Raw genomic sequence first — 8,686 nt, forward strand, 5'->3', positions numbered from 1 at the left:
TGAAGGTGTTTTTTTTCCCCCCTCTTTTGTTGACAGTTCATTTTAGGTGTTGTTAATACTTTTTTACTATTTACGCAAATCATTATGTTCGGAACATTGAGGTGAAAAAATGCTGGGCTTCCGTTGTTTGTTTTTTTTTAATTATTTTTTCCCCCACAATTTTGATTATAAAATAGATTCATGCAGACACAGTGTATGTCACCTAAAAAGGAGTGCATAACATTCTTAAGAGCCCAGATTGGGGTTGCATAAAATGGAGGAGACTAACTACGTATTCATAAACAATCAGTGACAGAAGCTCTTAAAACACTAGACACTACAATATTACGCTGTACCCCTTGGCAGGATTTTCTCATATCTGTGGGTAGTTATTCCTGTCAAGTTTGTACTTTCTTTTTATGTATTTTGTCTTTTTAAGGAATTGTTATGGTAAGTCCCTAAGATAAAAAAAAATAATTTGATCAAATATCCAGAGGGACCATGTTAGTTGTCCATTGCTCAGTTGAAGAGAAAAGCATTTAAATAATACAAGATCATTCAATCATCGAAAAAATTAGTATGAATTTTTACTGGAGTCTTTATCTCACTAACCTTTAGTGCATCTCTTTAAAAGACAATAGCAGTAGATGTAAACTGTAAAAACAAATGCTTTTTAATCCTGTTCCTCGAGGGCTGGCTTCCTGGATGTTTTCCATCTCTCCCTGCTGCAACACACCTGATTCAAATGATCAGGATCATTATCCAGCTTCTGCAGACCTTGCTGATTATCTGATCATTTGAATCAGTGTTGCAGCAGGGAGAGATGGAAAACATCCAGAAAACGGGCCCTCGAGGAAAGGATTGAAGACCCCTGCTGTAAATAAACCAAAGTGTTTTTGTTAGAACCAACTTTTTGTTTGATATGAAAACTAACTAGGGAAGACAATAGACAAAAAAAGAAAAAAAATCATAAACAGCAGTCACTGTTACCTGCATGGTGCCATGAGAATAGCCTCAGGTAGACACGTGAGGAGAAGGACTAGGATGATGTAATCTCTGTAATTGGCTGGGGGTTGAGGCTCATCTGACTGAGGTGTGTTTGGGAAGTGCGAAAGATGAGGCGCCTTTCATGGTTTACATTTCAACCGCATACAGGAAAACATGTGCCAACTATTGACAGTGCAAACGATCAACAGCAATAAAGCAATAAAATGCTTTATGCTTTATAAAATGTTCTTTCTCATGCTCTCTCTCTCTCTCTCTCTCTCTCTCTTTCTTACACGCACGCACACACGCAGGTGAACAGCCACTATATACAGTATATCCCTTTGTGGATATATACCCGCCAAGGTATAGCTCCCCCCCCTCCTCATCTCACCATCCTTTTACCTACTTCTCTTCTGCCTTGAGGCTATGCTGGGTCCTTCCTGTCATGTGAGAGTCAAGGAGAAAGAGGCGAAGTAATATAATACATGAAAGTCAATACATTGGTTTTAGGTCACAGCAGTTGTATCTTTCCTCATGAAAGAGACTTAGTGAGGTTGAAAAATCAACAATTTACATTTGGATAGCATCAACTAAGATATCTCCATAGATTTTCAATGTACTGCATATGCACAATGTACAATTCCATATTTCAGCCAATGCATTAGCCAATGAGACATTAAGGACAATGTAAAACAAATAAGGATTAAGTGGGTCCAAAGCAAAAAGTAAAAGAAAAGAAAAGAAAAGAAAAAGGTATTCTTTTCGTCAAAGTTTCACAAAATCGGTGGGAACTGGATAAGCGTTTTTGTGTTATTGTACTTTAATTAATTAATTATTGTAAGGTCAACCCTATAAAACATGCATTAACTATGCTGGTAATGTTTTAGGCAACTTTTTTAGGTTCCGTCATTGTTACATGTGTAAAAACAAGATAACGGCTGTTAAAAAAAAAAAGAAAAAGAAAAAAAGTTAACCTTGATGTTGAGTGACCGCAGTGGTATAGAGGCCAATTTTCCGCTTGTGTTTGGGTGGTCAATCGCTTCACATACATTGCAGCTCATTTTCCCGTGTCCATTCAGTTGCTTTATTGCTTTACATTATTTTTTTTACGTCCATACTTTACTGAGCAGCCAGGACTTAGATGTCTGTATCGTTTGCCTACATTGCTGTAAGTTTCGTTCCATTACTGTTGCCATCGCTGTAACTTCCTGTAGTGACACCTTTAGATGCACACCGAGTTGAAGTCTCAGGTGATGTCTCACTTGACCGTTTAAATTCATCATTTTTGTACAACTTTGGAAGCAGGGGGTCTTTTTTTAGCTGCTTAAAGTATATACTAAATGGCGTGTTTCTGGATTTGGCAAGGTAGTTAAATATTACCATTTAATGTCTGGTTACAAATTTAGAAGAGAAGTGAATAACCGTGACACTGTGACATCTCCTTGGTGATCGTCCAAAGACGCGTATGTGTGTGTGATCATCGTGTCATTGAGAGGAGTCCATGCGGGTCGATGCCGATTTATTGCTGCTGTTGCTTTGTGGTAACCCAATGAGGCCTATATTAAATTTGACATCTGGACTCAATGTAGAGGAAAATGGTTCATTTAGAAAGAACAAGAAACACACTTGCACCATACAGACCTCAATAGAGGACTACTTGTTGGAGCAAGCAAGGCAAGGGCGACTTAAGCCTGGCAGATGGCTCTGTACTGTACTGAAAGGGATTAGACGGAGCACAGAAAGACAGATAGGAAGAAAACGAGGAGTGCGGTGCCGAGGCTCATCTGCGGTTCTCATGGTCCACAGGGTGAGCCGCCTGCATGTGCTCACACCGTTGAAAGTGTGTCTGCAAGACTTTGCATGAGTGTGTATGTGACACCGGAGTCCCCCAAGAGCACAGACCAAAGAGGTCTCACCGTGACACCTATTATCCACACGAAACATGACACACCACCAGGGAGAAAGACATAGTGAGAAGGGTGGAGGGGGTTGTACGCGTTTCCCCTTCAAGCGCCGGTTAGCCTCAGCTTCGATTGTGTCGCAACATTCGACCATCTGTCTGGAACTGTACTACAGTGTCGGTTTGTGTATGTGCTTGACACACAAGGCCCTGACATATTTTGTGTCAACAGGGGAAGGCGTTTGTCCTGGGAATGGCTTGGATCAAGTGGAAGTCGTGAATACGTAGCTTCTTTGTTGTGTGATATGTTTGTCCGAAAATATAATCTGCACAGATGAAATCGTTTTTGCGTTCTTGCTTTCGGAGGATCATTTTAACAATGCTTAGACATTTATTTTGATCTACATTTATGGCTTTCAACAAGACATTAATGCCAAAAGAACAAATACTTTCATCATTTATGCTCTCTGTTCCAATGACCATGACATATTTACAGTAAGCATCATTAATCTTGCGCAAGTCAAGTTAACTTGCCAATAGTCGAGTTTGTTGCCGATGAAGACGAGTGACTCTAACAGCATGTTGGGTTGCATACGCAATCAGAAGCTTGGCTGTGTGGATAAGAACAAGGTTTGGTGCTGTGTACGGTAGGTGCTGTAGATGTTATCACAGGGGTCGGAGTGCACTGAGGTGGGTGTCATTGGCTGCTGTTTGGTTGAGGGGGTTATACATTACATTTGGTGTAAGTAGGGGCTCCTTTGAGGGGGCTGACTGGAGACATTCTAAACCTTAGTTTCTCTCTTTCTTTAGGCCTGCTCAGGTTTCCTAAATGCTGCCAGCTACAAAGCAATATAGAGCCAAAAAAGAGATGGAGCACAAGTACAAGAGTGGGGGTGGGTATTTCGTGAGGTGTGTGTGGGGGGGGGGGGTGGGGGGGTGGGGGGGGGGGGGGTAAAGAGAGCCTAGGGTGAGAGCAGGCGTGTAGGAAACGAAAGGTATATAGGGTGGAAGTGAAAATGATGAATTTCAATATATATATATATATATATATATATATATATTAGATAAGATATTATAAGTTATATTGGAAGTTTGAGACTATATGAAAGGAGAGAATAATAAAATGGGAGGGTTTTTTTTTTAAAAAAAAGGGGCGTAGTCTGAAAGTCAAAGTATCCCCAGTCTTTCTGCCTCTTGTACTCTTTCTTTCAGTGGGAGCCGTCAAAATAATGGATTGTCACGCTAAAAAGCCGGATACAAGAGGGCAAAGAAGTTGCCCGGGCAGGGGAGTCGGGGAAGGGGGGGGGGGGGTTAATTGTAGAAGGCCAGGGGGGAGGCCACTTTGGACAGACGGGGGTGAACACACTGAGAGGTCTGCTATGCTTCCAAGGCAATTTATTCCCTATTACGGTGTGGCGACAAAACATTGTGAGAGACCAATTGTTATTCCAATGCTGAGATCACACTATTGACTATTTTGGATTTCAGCTCTATTCCCTGCAGGTTTTAGAGATAGAAACATAGTTATTTGCAACTAAAACTGTCCTAGACTTGGAAGGATCTGACAAAAATGTTTGCACTTTGGTCAGGGACACTGTAATTTGGATATTTATTCACCACATGGGCAAAACATGACCACTTACGCAATCTAATTAAATCAAATACAAGAGCTGTACAAGAATTGCCTTTAAAAGATAAATTTCATCACTTTTTGATTGTTGCTGTCAGGGATTATACATTTTAAAATGTTTTTTTTTTATTTGGGGTTGTAATTTGCCACAGTGTACAACTGCATTTTTACAGCTTGTCAAAAATGTTTTCCTCCAGAGCTCAACCGTTCAGAAAGAAATGGCAAAATAAGTGGAGGATATCTCAACCACCAATGATATTTGCAGACATACAAGACTTGCTAACTAAACTGACTGGCTTAAGTAAGAAAGTAGTCCTAAAATTAAAAAGTAAAACAAACAAACAAACAAACAAAACTCAGGGCAATGACCAAAGTCACCATCAAGAATTAACTTATTGACTGCCAGATATTTTCAGACTCCCTTTTACCCTAACGTTTGAAAAAAATTGAAAAAGAATATAAATACGTTCCTAGGATTGAATGGCTGGACTGTGAAGACGAGTAAATTCGTCAATGGCAGTGAATGACTTGAGAACAGAACTGCGACAGGGTATCTCTAGTAAGTTCTCCTCCAAAAAGGAAGAAGTCAAAGAAAGAATTCACACTTTTTGGCAGGCTTTCAGATAAGTAAATCTTGTAATTTTCCTTTAAGCAATTTGACTGCAAGTGTGCAACCAATGCATCTTTCACACAGTCAGCTCCAAAGTCGTAACCTGGACTAAATGAAGTACCCCACCTCAAAAGTGTGATGCAGCAAGGGCATGAAAGAATGATGCTGAGCGTATCTTGGACAGATCATATAAGAGCTCACTGCACACTGGAACAGCCCAAAGTTGGAGACATTGCCGATACCATCAATTACGAAGGCCACCCAGCCAGAAAAATGAAAAGACAGTCACACATTCTGGACTCGGAGAGATGGAAAAAGAAACAAAGGAATACTCGTTGGAGAGACTACCTGGACCACTTCAACAAGGAATGGAAGAAAAAGGGCCAGGCCAGATGGAAAGAATCGGGGAAGGCTGATGTCCAACTACAGACGTACAAAAAGGTGTTTCTATTTTTTGGACTACCAAAAGATGTCATCAAAACATTAGAAACAGCTCTCAATATGTTGCATTGTAATTCTACACCACAGCAGACTAAAAATTAATTCCATCTCATAATAGACCAAGAAAGGTTTTGGTTTCTTGCAAAATTCTGCTTCGCCACTTTATGAATATGAATATTCTTTGGCAGCCCATGTAATATCTTTGAACATGTTACAATGTATCTTGGCTCATTGATTATTTTGAGCAGATTTTTCCTGGCCCACTTGAGAGCTGGTCATTTGTGTGTTTGAGTGTGAAACTCAAGTTGTTGAGCCTCACAACTCATCGTTGCCCATCAAGAGGAAATGAAAGTCTGTCTAGATATGGCTCTTCTGACTCAACTATTTCAATGTGTTATTTAGAATCAGTATGCGATAATCTCTTAATGTCAATGACAATTGGTTCACATTGGAACTACTGTGTTACATGTTGCTTGTACACTGCTAGAACATTCACTTACAAAAATACCATATCAGGTCACTGATATCTTTAAGTGGATATTCAATGCTGTATAACATGAGCCGCAGCTGCTTTCCTAGGGGCTGTTTGTTGTTCTTAATTAACAGAGGGATTTTCTGTGTTTATTCCCCCTCTTTTCCTCCGCCTACTGGTGTGTTTGATGTATATTTGATGGATCCCGATATCCCTGCCTCTTTTTCCCTTGCTGACAATAGAGGATCAATAGTGTGTGTGTGTGTGTGTTTGTCAGAGAAGAACAGCGATATTGGCTGAAAGCGATGTGAACGCAATGAAAAATCTAAATGTAATGAGCATATGTCATCGTTTTCACTTTCTTGCCATTAACAGTCATCCAGCTGTAAGACACAGAGGATGGCCCACATGAGACCATCCAATCCAACGGAGAATTGAGCCGCGTAATCACGCAGCACTCGGTTTAGTGGAAAGGTATGTGGATCATATTGTAATTTCCCTAGCCTCATCTCAACCATGAAAAGAATGAAAACAAAAGAAAACATTTGGGAATAGGGTAACGGGAAACAGATCGATGCAAAATATGGAAGTGAAGAAAAAAACATTAATATAGTCTAAAATACTGTGTGTGTATATATACCCAAGCATTACATGGCTAGACAAAGGAGACATTTGAAAAAATCAGGAAATGACAGATGTTCTGCTTGTTTGCAGACCTTAAATGGACAAAAGCTTATTTTCACGTACAGTATTTTTGGGACGGTCCATTCCTTATTTCCTCCTCAGGCCTTGTGAGTCCCCCTGGCCAGTTTGCTCGCTAGATGATTTTGATCTACAACCAGTCTCTTGAATAAATGTGCATGAATGCTTCTTTCCCCCACGGTCTCAGGCAGCCTGCACACTTGAAGGTGTTTTTCTCCACTATTTTGTCTAATACTACAACAATGTCTATTCTGCTTCCAGCGATTTCTCCCACCGACACCTCTGGGACACCCAACCAAGCATGTGTTGCATCCTTCCCCCACTTGTCTATGCTCCTCCCTGAGAGGCAGGATGCTGCAATACCTCCATGATGAAGTGATGGTGCCTTTGGGCTTCTAAGTCATTTGAAATGCAACCAAACAAGATCCCAGAGGAAAGCTTTGAAACAAAAGCGCTCCTTTTTTTCTGGGCATTAAAAACAGCTCCAACAGGACCCATCAAATGAAGTTTAACAGACAAAGAGCATGTTTAGTTCAAACTCTGAGCAACATAACCCGCCTACCATCATTGTGTGATGTGAACATGAATGACCCACTTCTCTTACTATCTGTGTATTAAGAGCGCAGCACCAACAGCACCAACTGTAAAGTCATAATAATGCTTGAATGTCTTGTAATGGATTATTACTATTGATAGACAGTTTGGAACATTATATTGGGGTTTTTAGTTTCTGTAGCACATTTATTGGCAGAGGTATTGTCGGTGTATCTCTGTGAAGGAAGTGAAGCCAGGAGTATAATTAATTTAAAACATCATTGTGGGTGTGGGATAGAATAAAAAATAAAAAAATCTCCACGCGTATAATTGTCTTTATTCCTAATCCATTTATTTCTTAGCTAGATTATTTACAGAATGATAACAAAAGGAATAGGTATCAATTGCAGTAACCTGTCATTTGAAAAAAAGAAAAAGAAACCGTCTACTGCATGTGAAACAAATATAAACAGATGTTGACTACAGCTGTCCATTTAGTTTGGCAGTGTAAATGGTTGCCCTAAAAAATTGAAAAATATGATATCAAATGGGTCTTAATTGTGTCATATCAGGCACTTTGGGCAAACAAATTGACCTGTAAATCAAACATATCAACAGTATTGACAGATTTCAATCACATCTACCGGTAATCTCTAAATGCCTGTGAGGAAACTGTTTGCTAACATCACAAGCCATTTACTGAAAACTGACCAAACAATAGACTCACGGCAAATGTGTTTTGTGTGAACTTAGTTGTGATTTTCATGTTGACGTGCAAGTATGAGGTTTCCGTTCCAAACTTGGCTGCTGGCGCAAACTCAATTGACCTCAGTAGAATGCATTGGGTGGACTCAAACATCAATTTTTACTTTTCAGATCGTGAATGTCTGGCTTCTAGTTGTGTCTACAGCGGAGCAGACACCAAAGCTCAACTTTAATGTTTGAACAGCATCAGAAATGAATCATGATGCTACCTCTTAACAATCATGACTGTGCACATATTTATGTGAATGGACAAGTCCAACTGACCAATAGTAGCACTGGAAAACAAGTACGGCTACAAACACATTAGTGTAGTCATGCAAAGACATGCTTGTGCACTACAAACAAGTGTGGATTCCCTGTCAGCATGTTGGGAAAACACTCCTTCATTCGCCCGCAACACACACACACACACACACACACGCAGTCTTTACACACCAGGGGAGACTTTGTGCCAGTGCTCTCCTCTGGTCTATTTCAGAGGTGACGGGAAAATGATCAAAGCCACAGTACAGGAGCTGATGCAGATATGACCTTTCTAACCATCTTTAAGGTGTCTCATTACACACTCACGTATGCTTATATACAGTTCCACTCCTTAATCTACATTTACAAACTCTTTTGATAGTTAAATGTGAAAAACACGCACAGACTGTCCGCTGCAAGTAC

At 40.1% G+C, this 8,686-nt stretch overlaps 1 long non-coding RNA gene across 2 annotated transcripts in view; it reads left to right on the forward strand.

Moving 5' to 3' along the window:
• The window catches only part of LOC147144648 (uncharacterized), a 68,274-nt gene extending 60,702 nt beyond the window's left edge, over window positions 1-7,572 (forward strand). For both annotated transcript variants that reach the window (XR_015087521.1, XR_015087522.1), the window contains 2 exons: window positions 6,395-6,493; window positions 6,983-7,572. This is a non-coding gene — a long non-coding RNA (uncharacterized LOC147144648). The remainder of the gene's footprint in view (window positions 1-6,394; window positions 6,494-6,982) is intronic.
• The last annotated feature ends 1,114 nt before the right edge of the window (window positions 7,573-8,686 follow it).

This window comes from Filicampus tigris, chromosome 7 (assembly GCF_054856515.1).
Source record: "Filicampus tigris isolate MCC_2025a chromosome 7, RoL_Ftig_1.0, whole genome shotgun sequence".
Taxonomy (NCBI): Eukaryota; Metazoa; Chordata; class Actinopteri; order Syngnathiformes; family Syngnathidae; genus Filicampus; species Filicampus tigris.